Below are 18,936 nucleotides of genomic sequence, written 5' to 3' on the forward strand. Positions count from 1 at the left end.
AAAAAATAAAACAGTAGTACATTGTGAAAATAAAATGTCTAAAAATTGGAAAATAATCTATACATTAGATGATGTCTGTTGTTTAAAATCACAAAACAACCAACAGGTTGTGTTATATTAATTGGAGGGTACGGAGGCCCATTCTCATCACCAATCATATATGTATCTCTCCAGAGTATTTCTCATTCCTCTATCAAAACCTTCTCCTGAGACGGAAGCAAATACCAACTGGGCTTGCTAGTTCCAACACCACAATTTATGTGATATTTAGCATTACTATAGTATTATATGGGCATCATTCTAGATAAAATCTGTAGTTGAGAAACATGTTAATAAATATTAGGTGAAAGTTTACCAAAAAACTGTTCACTAGATCTACTTGGTATTATTTCACTTGATTTTACTATCAGAACTTCTTTTGGTTGCAAACAATAGCAATGGACTTAGATTAATTTAATTACAATATTGGATTTTTAGCTTCACCTGATTTGGACTCCAGTATGTATACCTTTCTTCCTCTTATATATCTGTATTCTTTACTTTCAATCCATTTTCCAAGCCAGCTGGTTTGATGTGACAGAGAGAACAAGGGACAAGTTTTGTATCATAGGCTCTATATTTTATTAGTCATGTGATTACTGGTATTTAAAGTTCTCATTTGTTCATCTGTACAGCAAAAATTAATAATATCTGTTTCTCCTGGGATTCCTGATAGAATAAAATAGTAGGGTATGAAAGCACTTTGTAGGCTGTAGGACACTGAACAAGTATAAGATATCTATGTTTCCTTACTTTCAGTTTTATAGTCTAAATAACTGTACTCTAGAATCTCCAAAAAAAAAGAAAGTGGGTTTTCAAAGGACACTAGTTGAACTCAGAGAATCAAAGGAAAACACACATCAGGAAGTGGAGGGATCAAGCTGTGGCTGTGGGGACTTAAGCTCTAAAAAATATAGGGCACTGTCTTCCCTGTATGTAAAACTTATATAGCTTTACTACATATATAAATTACATATATGTATAGATATAGATATAGATATATAGATATATAGATATATATATGCAGTTATAAACAGTAAACTCTTTTATTGATAGGGATCTCTAAATTGATTGACAATAGATCCTTATTAATACCAGAATTTAAAGAAGCTCAATAAAGTTCTCCTTTTTCTTGCTACTACCTTAATTTTTAGAAATATAAAAATTTCAAATACTTAATATTTTGATTGACTTTGATGTGCAATATCACACATTTTTCCATTTTTCACTACCTATGCTTTGCTGGTACTCTAAGCAGATGCTTAGTCTGTCACTTGGCACTGCCACTAATATCACTCCATTCCAGTGACTTTTAGATTCTATTTCTCTGCCTTCGTATTTCAAATATGCCATAGAAAGGATCCAAATAGCCCAACTCAGGTCAATTATCTATCTTTGCATATCTAAGAGTACAGGAACAAGTCGCATTGGCATGGCTACCAAGGACCCACCCTTTTCAACAGAGACCATTTCCATAGAAAACAGATGACTGTAAACTGGAAATTCATTCCCCTCCTCCTTTTTTTGGTCTATCTATTGTATATTTTATCTTAAGTTGAGGCTGTTCACGTCCTCACTGTCAGCTACCTGGTCCCTCATTACTTAAAATTCCCTATTTAAAACTGAAATCACAAACTATGAAATAATACACAAAATGAAGTAAAAACTGGTTAGATATTCATTCTGCTACACGATCAATGTAAAAGTTTATTGAGAAAAAATTCACAAAAGGGAGAGAGAAAAATCTTCACCCAGGGGATATAAGATAATGGAGATTTCCTCATCTCTGTGATGGGTGGTGGCCTCTATTTTATTTATAATCCAGACCTCAGTTTCTACAAGAAGGAATCTTGAGATGATACTTCTTCACATTTACTTAAAAGTGAGCCATCAACTTTTTTTGGTGACATCTGGCATTTTCTTCCCTTCGTCTACTGGAATAGCTCTAGTGTTGTCTATTGCCAATACTTCTGATATAGTGATGGCATTAAGATTCTTCACTTCTTGGGGTGCCTGGGTGGCTCAGTTGGTTAAGCGTCTGGCTTTGCCTCAGGTCATGATCTCAGGGCTCATGGATTCAAGCCCCACATTGGGCTTTCTGCTGTCAACGTGGAGCCCACTTTGGGTCTTCCATCCCCCTTTCTCTCTAACCCTCCTATGCTCCCTCTCACTCAAAAATAAATAAAACATTTTTAAAAAAGATTCTTCACTACTTGCTCTAATATTCACACATTATTTTTATTTACTATGTACTATCTCTCACTGGGACCTGATAAATTTCATGTCTAATACATTCAAATATGTTTTTAATGGAAAGAGAAGACACCATTCAAGAAAATTTCATTTTGTTTCTGATAGCTATAACAAATGGACGAAACTGTTTTTATATATCATAAGTTCTTTAGTTAGAAGGGTCTCTAAAGGACTTTTTCTTCTCACTCTTCCATAAAGAGTAGTATATGACTACAGCAAAGTTAAACTATCATTATAATCCAATTTTATTGTTTAAAAAAATGAATTTTAAAAACAAGAAATCTTTTTCAATATGGCGGAGTGAATAGATGTTTCTCTTCCTTCTCTCTACCAACATGAATTCAAATAATAAAAAAAAGGGATATATAAAGACATAAACCAAAAAACAGTGGGAGTGCAGAAAGTATTTATCAATCCAATTGCTCTGGATTTCTTCTGGAAAAACATACAACAGAAAAACATATTGAAGACTGGTGACCAATAAGGCAAAAATGAGAAGGATAAAGTCAAGGATACTTTACAAAATTTTCAGTGAAGGATGAAACAGATTTCCTCTACAGAAATTCAGTAGGGCTTGGAAGTTGGAAATGCTATATCTAAAAAGACTAGGGATAGGATATAATTAAAAGTCTGCAGAAGAAACAGTTGATTTTCCTATCTCTCTCCTATGTCTGCACACAGCTGGCATAAAGGAGTTAGCTCATATGGAGAAAAGCAAAATGGTAAAAACTTCAAGTAATGCTCTTCAAATAAACTAAAGTATCTTTTGCAAGGAGAACTAAGGTAACTAGTGTGAGAGACAGCACCCAAGGATTAAGTGATAAATATTCTGCCATTAGGGATCTGAAAACTTAACTGCCAGCTCTTTGCCCACTCATATTAAGTGAAGTCTGCCAAACCCCACAGTGTTCACAGCCATATTTGCTGTAGTCTCTTACTTAAATGAAGAATAAGCATCTCCAGACATTAGAAAAAATCCTATGCAAAGAATAAAGACTCAAATACATATTTAGAGAGAGACAAAGAGGAGGGGGGGAAATCTTCCCCACCTTCCCATAGGAAAAAGAGATATTTTGAAGCATAGAATACTTAGAAAATATTCTAATTAGTATTCCTAGTGGTATTTGGAAGATGCTGCCTTAATATAAAATGAGAGCAGCCTTACTTGAAAAGGAAGAAATACCAAACACAAACAGGAAAAGCATAGTGGAATTTGAATACATATTTCAAAAAACCTAGTGTGTTCAATCTCAGACTATTAAGTATTCCAGGAAAGCGCTAAAAATTCCAGAATTACAGCTTAACTGATAAACTAGAAAGCTGGCAGGAGTGGAAGGATTAGAGAAAATTAATTGGATGCATCATATATAATAAGAGAGAAATTAAAAATAGGATAGAATTTTGTGGAGCATAAAAGCCCATGGAACTTAACTCTAGAAATATTCTCCATGAGTAGAAAAGTGGATGGGGTATTAAATTATGGGAGAAGAAAATCCGAGCACATTACTTGGCTCTTCAGTAATAACTGTTACATAGCCATAATAACACAAGTGCAGTTTGTTGGTTTTTAACTTTTAGAAGCCATTTATAAACAAATTGTGTAAGACTTCACTAAGTTCTCAAAACATGTTAGGGCAGCCAACTCTGATATAGAAATGTGCAACATATCTGCCATGTTATTCCTACTATAATAAATCGAGAAAATAGAAAAACCAAAAATTATCTTTTTTTTTTTTTTAACACTGTTGGAGAACTGTGGCCATAAAGAAGCCTAAAGGAACTACATTCTAAGGGAAAGATATTTTTAAGTAAACAGAAATCATCTGCCACTCTCCTCTCTGGATGGTCTGCCAAGTTTGGGTATAAGCAAACTAAAAATCAGGCCTGCGAAAGGCAGAGGCAACTTCATGAGGTAAAGAGAAACAGGAGATTTCATAACATCGTGTGCTGGTTGACATATTAGATCTATAGGAACCCCCAACATGTAGCTAATTCTCTCTGCTGGTGGATTTCTTTCCCCACGGGACTTTAGTTGAGCGTTTGGCTGTGGCCTCATGGAAGACAACAGTTTTGGCTGGAAAGCAAAAAGAACTCTCACAGTTCTTAGATCTTGCAAGAGGGGAGAGATGGCAATATATACAAAAAGATCTCACCCTGAAAATATTTGAAATAAAGGGTAAGCTGAAACTAAGTAAAGCCGTAACCTAGCCCCAAACTACTTCAACTACTGTTTGGATTGAAGTGGGCACTTTCTTATACCATTTGCCTAGTTGCTAAGTTCCTATCTGGGGAACAACATTTTCTTCAGTTTATAAGGTTTTAAAAAATATCCTGTCTGATATACAATAAACAAATAAGAGCTATGCAAAGAAGCAAGATAAAGTAAATGTTAGTCAACAACAACAACAACAACAAAAAACAGTCATAGAAATAGACTTAGATGTTGGAATTAGTAGACAGAAACGCTAAAGTAGGTACCACAAATATGTTGGCAGAATACATAATAGTGGACAAAGAGACATAGAATTTGAACACAGAAACTGAATCTACAAAAGGGAACAGAATGGACATTTTAGAACTAGAAGATATAAAACTTGTAATTAAAAATTAATTGGACAGTTAGACTTCTGGGAAAATAGAGTAGGTATACTTTACATATTCTTCTTACGAAGTACAATTTAAAATCCTGGAAATTATGTAGAAGAGGACTAAGAAAGGTGGAGGAAAGAGAGAAGACTAGCTAAGAACTCAGGACTCAAAGAATAACATACTAATGAGTTTCTTGGGTTTTCTTTTTGTCTCCTCTATCCGGGACTTGGGGCTGAAGAATCCAACAGCCTAGAAACCAATAGGTACAGACAAAAAAGCCATAACAAAGTATGTTTTCTCCAGCCAAAGACCCAGGAAAGTGGCAGCCTACCAAGACAGTAGGCACCCAGCTCCAGTCAAAGAGCACAGAAAGCACAGGGGCCCAACCCCATCCATGCAAACAAAGCTGAATGGGAAGTGAGGCTGCAAAGAGGCATCCAAACACCTCTTCTGAGGTGGTATCAGAGAAGGCAAAATAGAAAGCCTGGGTTTTTACCCCGACCTGGCAGGAATGACGTTCCTCCCACAAATTGTGTGGTGTCAAAGGAGTTCTTGTTCACCATGCCCAGTAGTAATGAGACAACAGTGGGAGCTTGACTTTCCACTCCTGCCCGGCACTAACAAGGAACCTCCCACCCCCTAAGAGTGTCAACCAAGGTTCAGTACAGAACATGGACCTCTAGGTCCACTGGACAATAATGAGGCAGTGCCACCTCCCCCTCCCCCCACTTCTAGCCCCCATTATAGTGGTGTTAGAGGAAGCCAGCTAAAACAGAAGGTTTTAATAAGATCTAGAAATAAGTAACATAGTGTGAAGTTGTACAGATGCCAATCAAAAAATCACTCCTCAGACCAAATACCAAACAGATCTCAAACTAAATGAGAAAGACAAGCAATAGATGCCAGCAATGAAATAACAGGATGTTAGAATTATCTGACAAAGACTTTAAGGCAGCCATGATTTAAAAAAAAAAAAAAGCACTTCAGTGCGTTTTTATAAATACATTTGAAACAAACAAAAAACCAAAACAAACAAACAAACAAAAAACAAAACAAAAAATGAGAAGCCTCAACAAAGAGAGTCCAGCAAGGAAACAGAAGATATAAAGAAGAACCAAATGGGAAACTTCAAACTGACAAATATAATAATTGAAATGAAAAGCTCAGTGGATGGGATCAACAGTAGCTTGAAAGGGACAGAGGGAAGAAAAGTAGAATAATAGAAAATACCCAACTGAACAAGAGAAAGAAAATAAACTGGGAAAACAGTTAATACATCTTCAAGGATCTGTGGGACTATAACAAAAGATCTAAATTTTGTGTCATTGGTGTCCTGGGAGGAAAAGTGAAAAGGATGGAGCTAAAAAAGTATGTGAGGAAATAATGGCTGAACACTTTGCACATCTGGCAAGAGACACAGAAAGACTCAAGAAGCTGAGAGAACCCCCAACAGGATGAATTCAGAAATAACCATGATAAGACACATCATCAAATTCTGGAGACTAAAGACAAAGAAAATATCTTGAAAGCAGCCAGAGAAAAATGACACTTTACCTACAGAGTAAAAGCTACTTGAATAACAGAGGATTCCTCCCACAAATCACAGAAGCTGGAAGGAAGTGACACACAATTTTTCAGCTGCTGAAAGAAAAGCCTGTCACCCCCAAATCTTATACCCATCAAATGTATTCTTTAGGAATGAAGGGAAAATCAGCAATTCTCCTGAGATGAAGGAAAACTAAGAGAATCTGTCACTAGTAGATCTGCCCTAAAAGCATGGTTATAAGAAGTTCTCAAAAGAGAAGGGAAGCAGTGAAAGAGGAACCTTGCAAATATCAGGGAGGAAGAAAGAGCACTGTAAGCAAAAATATGAGTAGATACTTTAGCCTTTCCTTCTCTTCTTGAATTTTCTAAATTATGCTTGTTGGTTAAAGCAAAAATCGTAACACTGTCTGATGTGACTCTAAATGTGTTTAGAGGAAATATTTCAGACAATTATACTATGAACAGAGAAGGATAAAGAAATGTAAAGGGAGGTAAGTTTTCTACAGACTGTGATATGTTATGTAATATAATGTAGAGCAATCACTAAGAAAGTTAAAAAAAAAAAGAGGTACACTCAAAAACACTATTGGTAAAACAGAATTCTGAAAAATATACAAGTGACCCATAGAAAGGCAGGAACTACAGACTAATATGTCTTCACTGGGGAATTTTACCAAACATTTAAAGAAGAAATATTCCCACCCTTGCAAAATTCTTTGCAATGGAGGCCAACATAAAACTAATACCAAACCCCAAAAGAGAAATTGCAGGAAAAGAAAATTACAGGACAATATCCTTTATGAATATAGTCACAAAATCCCAAATATATTAGCCAATTTCTGTTCTGCAAAAAATAGGTAAATCAATATGACCAAGTGAGATTTTTTTTTTTTTAATTTTTTTTTTTTCAACGTTTATTCACTTTTGGGACAGAGAGAGACAGAGTATGAATGGGGGAGGGGCAGAGAGAGAGGGAGACACAGAATCGGAAACAGGCTCCAGGCTCTGAGCCATCAGCCCAGAGCCCGACGCGGGGCTCGAACTCACGGACCGCGAGATCATGACCTGGCTGAAGTCGGACGCTTAACCGACTGCGCCACCCAGGCGCCCCAAAGTGAGATTTTTTTAATGAATGTAACAGAAGTTACATTTAAAAAATAAATAAGTATAATTCACCAAACATAAATAAGTCTCAATTGATGCAGGCAAGTATAACATTCAAACCCACTTTATTTTTTTATGCTTATTTTTTTTTTTATTTTAAGAGAGAGAAAGCAAGAGCACACACGTGCATGAGTGGGGGAGGGGCAGAGAGAAAGAGAGAGAGAGAGAGAGAGAGAGAGAGGGAGAGAGAATCCCAAACAGGCTCTGTGCTGTCAGCACACCCCAACATGGGGCTTGATCCCACGACCCTGGGATTGTGACCTGGGCCAAAATCAAGAGTCGGACATTTAATCCACTGAGCCACCCAGGCACCTCTCAAACCCACTTTATTTATTTATTTTTTTTTTTTTCAACGTTTATTTATTTTTGGGACAGAGAGAGACAGAGCATGAACAGGGGAGGGGCAGAGAAAGAGGGAGACACAGAATCGGAAACAGGCTCCAGGCTCTGAGCCATCAGCCCAGAGCCCGACGCGGGGCTCGAACTCACGGACCGCGAGATTGTGACCTGGCTGAAGTCGGACGCTCAACCGACTGCGCCACCCAGGCGCCCCTCAAACCCACTTTAAATAAAGCAGGTTGTTTTTTTCACTTTGAGCTTTAAAAACGTAACCAAATATCCTGCAGCCCACAGTATATTTAATGATAAAATATTGAAAGTACTCTGCTTAAGGTCATAAACATGACAGGTATTGCTCCTATCACCACTGACAGTCACCATTATACTAAAGGTCCTAGCCAGCGTGTTAAGGCAAGAAAAAGAAGTAAAAGATACAAACATCAGAAAGGAAGAAGTAGGTGTATTTTTATTTGTAGGTGATATGATATATACATAGAAAATCCAAGGAAATCTCCAAACAATGAGAATTTATCAAGTTTACAAGCATGAGATCAATTTACAAAAATCATTTGTCTGTCTTTATGCTAGTAGCAATTAGAAAATAAAATAAATTCTACAATAGCATAAAAATTATTCAATTCCTAAGAATAAATGTATCAAAAAGTATATATCTTTATCCTAAGTCCTACAAAACATTGTTGAGAGAATTAATTTATAGAATCAAAGCAAGGCAGTGTGCTTTATGTGTGGAAATTGAAAAGCTACTTCTGAAATTTACATGTTAAGAACTAGAGAAAAAAAAAACAAGCAAACAAAACTCAGAATGTTACTATTACAAATTTTGGCAATATAAAGGTAAAAGTACTTTTGATGGACATAATAAAAATGGAAGGGGTATAAGAGGAGAAGAAGAAAATGCTACTTTTGGAATCCGACCAAATGCTGTATGAACACCGACCAAGACTAAAGAACAAATAAACATTGAATTCTGTTGTTTGAGGGTGATCTGTGGAGATGCTAATAATAATGATAAAAATGATAAAATTATAAATGATAAAAATTATGTAGGTTGGTTGTAAATTAGGGAAAGAGGACGTAGTATACATGAACTGATTTCTCATCTGTTATGAAAATAAATCAATAGACCTCTCTGAAACCAGAAAACAAGGGAGAGGGAGGAGAATAAGAAACACAATCCCAAATAATATAGGTTAAGAGGAATTGCTCTGGGCACCAGGACTAAAAGTGAGGAGAGGCAAATGGGAGATTGCTGCTTTTTATTATATTTAAATCCTCTGTATATCTACTATGATAAAACTTCTTTAAAATGTTAATTGATAAATTAGAAGCAAATTACTTAAACTCAGAACATGATATCCAGGTGCAGAATGTGCATTAAGTTGAGCTCTATCATGAAGCGGACGAAGGCAAAGTTAAGTCATCTTGGGGTGTAGTGAGAAAGAGACTTTCATATCGAGATGCTAGTGGATGGCTCTTTGTATATTTTTTATCTGATTCTTCCTTTTTTTTTTTAAGACAATGACTATATTGTTTAACAAAAATGATACATATTTACTATAAAAAGCCCAGTAGAAAATTACAGAAAAAAAGTAAAAATTTTCTTCTAATTCTGTCTTTCTCTATTTACAGGCACTATCCTAGCCAAGGGCTCTATGAGCCAAAGCTATGAGGCTGGATGGTTGAGTGGTAGACAGATAAATAAAGAGAATGTATTTCAAAATAGCATCAAACATTACTACTATTTAATTAAAAAAAATTTTTTTAATGTTTATTTTTGAGAGAGAGAGAGAGAGAGAGAGAGAGAGAGAATGTGAGTGGGGGAGGGGCAAAGAGAGAGCAAGATACACAATCCGAAGCAGGCTCCAGGCTCTGAGCTGTCAGTACAAAGCCCCACGTGGGGCTCGAACTCACAAACCGTGAGATCATGACCTGAGCTGAAGTCGGATGCTCAACCGACTGAGCCACCCAGGTGCCCCCAAACATTACTACTGTTCTAAACAAAATAATTACATTTTATTTACTTGAGTTTAACAAAGAAAAAGTTCATAAGAAGTAGAAGAAAGGATTGCTGAACTTAAAAAAAATTATTTGCTTCAAAAGATACTGTGTCATAATAGAGTTCCCTAATGCTAAGAAACTGAGAAAAACATTGCATTTAAGTTGCTATTTCTAACTATATGTTTCAGCCTTACTATCAATTCATCTCTGCTATGAGAGATGAAGATATTATCACATTATACTTGCTCCCAGCTTCTATCTCCACCTCTCAAATTTTTATTACCCATATATTAAAATATTTAATATCTATTCAAACTGTATATTATATTTTTATTACAAAGTTTGTGTTTACCTTTATGTTAGAACCATAATTATTATGGAAAATAATATTGATTATGTTCAAATGGTTCTTGTTCCAATTCTTTTACAGCGAGTTCTCCATTCTGAGGTGTTTAGTTTAATTCTTGAATTATGAGTAGTTTTCATAAGAAGTATTCATCAGATCCCTATGGAGAATATGGGAGTTCTGATTTTGTTTTTCATTATAGAAGAAATACAGAAGCATGTTTGAGAATATTTTTGGTTGTCCCTTCACATAGCTCACATCTTATCTGGGTCTAATATCTTGGGCCACACATTCTTTTAGAACCTCGCAGAAATTGCTCCCTTTAGTCCTGACATTGAATATGGCTTTGAAGACGTCTGGAGTTAGCCTAAACTCTTTTCTGCTTTAATTTAATGTGCCATGTTAAATCAGAATTACCAAAGACTGTTTCCTTTTTGGATTTCAATGACAATCAGAATTGGTCTCACGGATGGTTCTTTGTCTAAGATTTGTCTTTGCAAAGCAGGTCATTTCTGCTGTATTTCTATCAGAGTTTTTCTTTCTACCCTCTACTCACCCATTTACTTTTTTCTCTTTCATCAGAATTAGACAGTTCGGATGTACAAACTTTTTGGAATACTGTCCTTTATAGCACTAATCACAAAAAAAGAAAAAAGAAAAAAAAAAAAAAGAAAGGCTGGGGCAGAGGTGTACTGATCCTTCCTGTAGAAATAAATGTTAGCAAAGCATTGTGCAAAGAGAGCACAATAGTACATTACTTTTAGTAAACACCACACATTTAGAAATAAACACATAAATCAGTGACTGTTTTCATCTAGAGCAGCCTCTTAAAAGCACAACCTGTGAGGCATTGTATCCCAGAGACTCGGGGACTTGTCTAATTTTGAGATATACTGTTGCCCTCTGACTATCATCTAGCAGTCAGGGAAATTTCAATAGTGAATTAAGGCTAATCTGTTCAGATTTCTTAAGGAGAAAAAATACAAGTCTCTCACAATGTACCGAATGGTTTATTTAACCATTTATTTAAACCATTGAAATTAATGGGGCTGGTCTTTTGTTTAAGAAAACTTCTTTAATGGTTATGATTTAACATCCTATCCTACATTGACCAGGCATTTGCTGACATAAATTTAGTGCAAAATTGCCAGTTATTTTAATTTATGAATTGCTAGTACTAGCAGAATGTGTAGCACAGCTGTTACTCAATATTAGAAGGACATTTTTAACATAATTTTTCTACATGATTAAAGACTATTGTAGAAGCAGAAGCTTAAAGCTCGGTTCCACAAGCTATTTTGCATCCTCATTGTTATGATATTTGAAAAAAGCCTCTCTGAAGGTGTAAGATGTGTACTGGTCACTAAGTTCCCTTTTTAGAAGCAATATTGCATTCTAAGACGCTAAGAACATTGTTTACCTTTTTCTTTTTGAAAGATTTGTTGCAGATTCAGTGCAAAAACAAAAATATATTACACACTCTGTTCTAGAAACTAGACTGCACATTGGTATCACAGATAACTCTGTCACCTTGGAACTCATTTGTATGGAAGAAGAATGTAGTGAAATAAAAAAAAAAATTAATGTTTATTTTCAAGAGAGAGAGAGAGACAGAGTAAGAGCAGGGGAGGGGCAGAGCAAGAGGGAAACACAGAATCTGAAGCAGGCTCCAGGCTCTGAGCTGTCAGCACAGAGCCCAATGCAGGGCTCCAACACATGAACTGTGAGATCATGACTTGAGCCGAAGTCGGACATTTAACTGACTGAGCCACCCAGGCGCCCCAGGAATGTAGTGGATTTGTACGTGAATCCTAAAATTACAGAAAATATTTGGACATGAAAGGTGAATCTAGTAGAAGCCCCTTATTTTACAGAATGGAAATGTACTTCTCCATACTATGGAAAGCCTAATCCAAGTTTTTAACATATAAGGCAAAAGCAATGACTCACTGAGTCCTTTCTTCAATAAACAGAAACCAAAGATTAATTGGGCTTGCAACAGTATAGTAACCTTCCTTCTTATCCCAATTTCACCTTACTTTGCACTTAAGTTTCTACACCTGTAGCTTCTAATGGCTTCATGCAACTGATGTTTTAGGAAGTAATCCCCATGTTGTTCCCTGTAGGACAGGCTGATAATAGCAACCACTGACTCTATGTAATGTATTATAATCAGAAAGCTTGTCATCAACTCTTATAGGTTCATTAAGAGGCCAAATTTGAGCTTAGTTTCTTCATTTGTTAGATTTTTTTTTTTTTAGATATGTCTACTCCAAGTCAAGGAAATGATTTCCCACTGCTCTGTTATTTTATGTTTGTTTTCATTTAGAAGAGAAAGATAGAGTATACTTTCTAGGATTCTGAAAGGACTAAAATGTGATAGCTTCCTCCAGGGCCCAATTCTGTTCATTGTTGTTTGAGTGGAAGAGTCCTGGCTCTGCCTTTGGGAAATGTATATATATAGTTTCTACATGAAGTTGTCCTGTTGCCAGGTAAGCATAAGTAGATCAGTTTCATTTGAACTGCAAACTGCAAGCTTTGTAAGGACTGGGAAGAGAACCCCTACTTTGCAAGACAATAAAGTTATAGCTATAGGTGATACGCATTTTGCAAAGCACCACATTTGACAAGATCTTAGAACCACGTTTTCCACAATCTCTTTCACATGTTTTGAAGATAAAGAAATCGTTTTGTTCAGATGCATCATTGTCCGTAGTGTCTTGACCCGGTTTGTAGGACCGTGCAAATTCTTATAAATTTTTCTTCAAAGAAGATACAAGCCGTTTATTTTAATCCCCTTCCCCCTGCCTTTCAAGTTTGCACTCCCAAGACAATATTCTCAACTACAATATTAACTTGGAGAATATAGGAGGAGGTAGCAATGTACATTCATCTATTCGTTCTTTGTTCTTTCAACAAATATTTATTGAATGCCTAAACTGACCAGGTACGCTCAATATAAATGAATTAAAATATGTTCCTTGCACTCACGTAGTTCATAGTTCAGCCTCAACAAGATACGTGTATTTAACTCCACGAATTGGGCATCAAGAAAATACTTTTAAAAGTACTCTTTATTCGGAGGCTCCTGGGTAGCTCAGTCAGTTAAGCATCCGACTCTTGATTTCAGCTGAAGTCACGATCTCATGGTTTTTGGGTTCAAGCGATGGTATCAGGCTCTGTGCTGACAGTGAGGGGCCTGCTTGGGATTCTCTCTCTCTCTCTCTCTCTCTCTCTCTCTCTTTCTGCCCCTTCCCTGCTGTGCTCTGTGTCTGTCTCTCTCTCAAAATAAATAAATAAAACATGAAAAAATATCTAAAAAAATAAAAAATAAAGGCACTTACTCTATCTTGACTCTGTGTGATCTTTATAGTATTAAGACTCTTTTATATATGGTGACAACTTTTGAACTAAGAAGAACATATGAGTAGTTACAAGTCCTCTAAGATAACAGGCAGTTTACAGTTTTGATATGTTCTGAATGAAGAATGAGGAGGTACAGAAGTTAATTCAGCTTCTAGTACTGTCTAACTGGCTCATATGTGAATGAAGGTTACATAGAGAGAGGTGTCTATGAGAATGAGGTTCACAGCAAGAGATCCTATGCAAACCCTCAATTCGAAGCTTGTCTTAAAAGTCAAGAAAAAAAAGTTACCTCGGTCAGTGCTGTCAGGTACTGTGCTCTGGCAGAAACTCAGAAAACCGATTCAGCAACTTAATTAAGCCCTCACAGGAGATCACGTCCAAACCAGGCAATTTCTGGACGGTGAGATTTCCTTCCCTGTTGAGTTCTAACTCACCTCAATGTCTTAGGCTACTTCAGTAGCAGGAAGATGAAAATTTGGTGCTTTTGGCTCCCATTTAAGTGTTTTAGGCAGACAGCAAAGTGAGGTAGCAATTTTTTAAAAATCATTCCCAGAATACACTAGAGAGAAATTGTCATTTCTCAAAAGTCTAAAAGGAAGTCTGCTAACACTGAGTTTTTGAGAGAGAAAGAAACAAAATCAATGAGGAGAAAAATTCCGAGATTACTGTTTGAGTGAAGTGTTCTGATTAACACTAAAAATGTAATCCACAATACAGTAGCATTTCAGATTGAAGGGTGATTTCACCAGAGAGGATTCTAAAGCACAGAGTGAGTAAGGCAATCAATTTTTTTTAATTCTCTCAATATGAAAAGAAATTTTAATCTGGAAGTTTATTATCTCTCTCGAATTTTACAGCACAATAGCAGCACACTTGTGCCTCGGATTGCCGAGATGCAGTTAGAGTGTCCGTGAGATTTCATCATCTCCCCAAACCTCGCGTGTGCTGTTCGACATCATTAATTCAGGCCAGCCCACATTTGCATGTAGCTCCTTAATTTAGCAATTCTAGCACTGGCCTTGGTTTTGTTTTGCTGTCAAGTATTCTACTATGGTGTCTTCTTCACTGAAGTATTTCCACATTACATTGCCCAGGACAAAGCTGCTTTGTATGCATAGGAACTCACTTCAGGACTTTAAACTATTTTCTATTCTATAGTGGTTAATTTCTCATTTATGTAGCACCTTACTGAAGACTAGTCAACACAGTTAACAATACATCGTGCAACAATAAATATTTTACTGGGTATAAAATCCCCACAATTTAAAAGTTTTATTTTCTATGTGGATCTGTATAAAGCTAGAATTGTTTTGTGAACGCACATTTTTAATAATATGCTCTATAATCACTATCAAACAAATGACCTGCACTTTAATAGGCACTCCAGACATTAGCTGCTATTTCTGCTAAACTTGGTAAACTCTAATAAAGGTATTTTATGGGCAGAAGGTTTATTTTTTTTAAAGAAGATATATTACATAGATTTCATCAGCACATAAAAATGTTATCCTGGGAACACTGGATGATTCATCTATTTCTAAATTACAGCACATTCCTGTCACTTTCACATGAGATCATTCTAATTTTTAAAAAATATATATATAATAGTTTGGATTGGGTCATGTTTCACACTTTATTCCATTTGAATTAATGATGTTATTTACTTGGAACTTGATTGTGTACTTGTCTCACATTCTACAAGGTAGTTCATAAGAGGCAGCCAACATAATAAAGAAGGAAAATGTTATTTACTCCCTTTCTCAATTCTCAGGAGCTTGGTGTAAATTCTACCCAATAAAACATGTTTAGTTTGTTTCTGTATTCCTTTAAGGCTCAATATACAGGAGCAGGCAGCAGGGGTGCTCAGAGTCACAGCCTTTGTAGGATTTTACTCCTGAGCACCCGCAGTGCTTGCCCTTGATCTGGGAAACAAACGTATTCTTAGCTCTGGAACTCCTTGAATCCAAGAAACAAAACTGTCTCTTACCATGGAGCTTCAGCAGTTCAGCCCTTGCCTCCCTAGCCCCAGGAGAGGCCAACAATATCACACCGCAAGAACTCAAGTGAGTTGGACACAATGAATATTTTCTCTGAGCAGCTCTATGCATTAAATGAGAAGTAGGTTCCAAACAAAAATCCCCCTACTTCTAGAAATAATGTAGTGCCCATCAAGTAAATCTAAACCTAGATCCGAGCCTAGTCCAAGGCCAGAGTGCCACATTTTTGGTGGGACCGGTCATATCATCCAAGGGGTCAGAAGGAGAACAACTACTGGCAGCAGAGCAGCAAGGGAACAGGGGAGAGTCGTGCTTCTCCTGGTGTGCATTTCAATCTCAGGAGCTCCCTACTAGAGTTTTGTCATCAAAGGAAACTGCAGAGTTGAGCATCAAGGCCAGCATGCCAGGCACCTCAGGCCATGTTATTTAAAATGTCAATAAGCTTGTGGATCTGTGGCTGTTATGACTCATGGGCTGAAGGAAAAGGCATTCCAATGCCCTCTGGCTTTGCCTCAGTTCTGGGGCCCCAATAGCATTTCAAGCTAGCATTTCAAGTACCCAGGAGCCATATGCAGGTGGCTGTACTCCAGAGACTGCAAGTGACCAATGTGAGGTTTAAAATCAGCTTCTGACAATGAGGGAAAGCCATAAAAATCAGCAAACTTGAATTGTGCCAGGCAATCCTAGGTAACACACTGGAACAATTTGGGTCTCAATTTCTCCATTTTACACAACCTAGGTGCAAACAGAAATACCCTGACCTTTAAGGTTCAAATGAAATATGGTCAAATTGAAACTGCTATCATCTGAATGTGTGTGCACCCCCAAATTCATATGGTGAAATCCTAATGCCAGAGGTGAAGGTATTGGGAAAGGCCACCTTTTGGAAGTGTTAGGGAATGAAGATGGAGTCCTCATGAATGGAGTTAGTGCCATTACAAAGAGGTCCCAGAGATCCAGTTCTTCCCTCCCACCATGTGAAGGTGAGACAAGAAGTCCCCGACCCAGAAGAGGGCCCTCATGAGACCACACTGCCATCCTGACCTTGGACTTCCCGGCCTCCAGAACAGTGAGAGATAAATTTCTGCTGCTTATAAGGTACCCAGTCTATGGTATTTTGTTATAGAGCCAAACAGACTATGACAGGGCTGTACGAAGCTATGGCTATCATTCTTTCTTGATATTTTGGGGAGGATAGAGTAGCTTACATTGTCCTTCAAATCCTGTTTACCTGCTTGTCTATAAGTATCTACCACTCATCTGAGCTGTCACTGTTCTATATTGAACCAGACATGGAATCCAGCCCCTTTGGCATTTATCAACAAAATAACCATAACTACAGTTCAAAAACAAACAAAATTAAACAATAACCCCCCCCAAAAAAACCCCAAAACCAACAAATAAATGCAAAAAAAAAAAAAAAGACTTTGTCAGGTAGAGCAGAAGTTAGTGAATATATTGAGAGATAAAAAGGACTTAGGTTTTAGCAACACACTGCTTAAGATTGATTATTGGGTCTTCCCATTCTAAAGAAATCCCACAGCAGCCATTTATGCCAATCTGAGCTCTAGACCTTGGCAATGTTGCTCTCTCTTTCTTCAATCCACCTTGCCCCTGGCTGCTCATGAGGATTTTTTTTTTTTTTTTTTTTTTTTTTTTTTTTTAGGTACAGGCCTATACATACCCTAAGCTCAGAGTCCTGCAGGATATCCCAAAACTTTATAGTATTTCCTTCCTAGCAAGGGTCCACATGTTCCAGGTCTCATGATTTCTTCTGCCTCAAGTGGTAAGGAAGAGAGATATTTATTTATTTCTACAATGACTTAATTTTAAATGCTCTTCCACTCTTTTCCTTTCATATGTAATATAAGAATCTGATACTGAATTATTTTTAAGGTTCCTACCTATTTGATGCATCAGTAAAATACCTCAATACTGTATAGATTTGAAACACTTGAGAAGGAACTAAATCTTTATGCTCATGATGAAGAGACACTGACAGCTCCAAGGAATGACAGAAGAATGGCTGGTGAGGGGGGCGGGGGGTGATGACGGTTTGAAGTGAGTATGTCTCTGTGTTGTGGGCATGGAGAATGTCAAGAGGCCCTTTATATGCTGCATTTAAGGTTTAGGAATAAAGTACACTGTTGGTGGGACTGGTCCTACGTATTTCTCCACTGATCAGTAAAAGATGTTTTCCCTCAGTTGTAAAGATCAAATTAGGTGTTGCGATGCAAAAAGAGATGCCACTGGGTGATCACCCAAGGGGACCTTCACACTGTCATTATTTTGCTGAATTTGTAATGATTCATAAGAATATGATAACAATTTTATAGGTCTAGGGCTAAAACTACTCAGGATAGAATAATCAATTCATAAGAACACTGAAGTATAATCCCAAGAACCAGTTTTGGAATTTACAATGGAAATCATTCTACGTCTCTAGTTGCCACATGGGTCTTTGGTCTTACCTATAGTGTGTTGGTTTTAAAGTCTCCTTCTCAGAAGCAACATTATTTTTCTAATTTGCAATTGCTTCAGGGCAACCTTAATGTAGCCCATAATTTATAAAGAAGAAAAATTGAAAATCAGAAAGATGTGATAGAATCAGATTTGAATTAGGTGTGTTTACAGCATATTCAGCTCCTTTTTCACTATGCCAAACTGCAAAAGTTGTTTTCTTTTTTTTAACTGCAGATGTTTAAACACAGCAAATAAATATGAAAATTCTTGGCACTATAACATTATATGAAGAACATGTTCTTGAAATTATTTTGTTCTCCCTGTTGTGAAATAGAGGCTAAATTCCTAAAAATAGTTTTAAATATAATAAGATTTATATACTACTCTTTTATATTTTCCTTTACAATATACTGTTTAAAGTAATTAACTTTGACATTGTAATGCCTGCACTTTGAAATTATGTTAGCATTAATGTTACATTCAACATTAATGAAACCACTGGAACCGAGTGTTGTAAATAAGAATGATAGTTGAAGACAACCTGATATATGGACAGGTTGTTCCATAAAAACTTAAAAAGAATCAGGATTTGATTATTAAAAGCACCAAATATGATTATCAAGGAAACAAGGATTTATCTTAAGTCATCAGGTCTGCCTTCCTAATTTTGCCTAATAAACTGCTAAGTTTATTTTCTCCCCTGTTTTAAATATTTCAAGAGACAGCACTTCCTCAAGTTTTGTCATAAGAGACACTTCCCCAAACTATTAGATTTCACTCTCGAGTTTTTCTTTCATGAAATTTAGTCTGAATTTT

This window comes from Leopardus geoffroyi, chromosome C1 (genome assembly GCF_018350155.1).
Source record: "Leopardus geoffroyi isolate Oge1 chromosome C1, O.geoffroyi_Oge1_pat1.0, whole genome shotgun sequence".
In the NCBI taxonomy this organism is placed as follows: Eukaryota; Metazoa; Chordata; class Mammalia; order Carnivora; family Felidae; genus Leopardus; species Leopardus geoffroyi.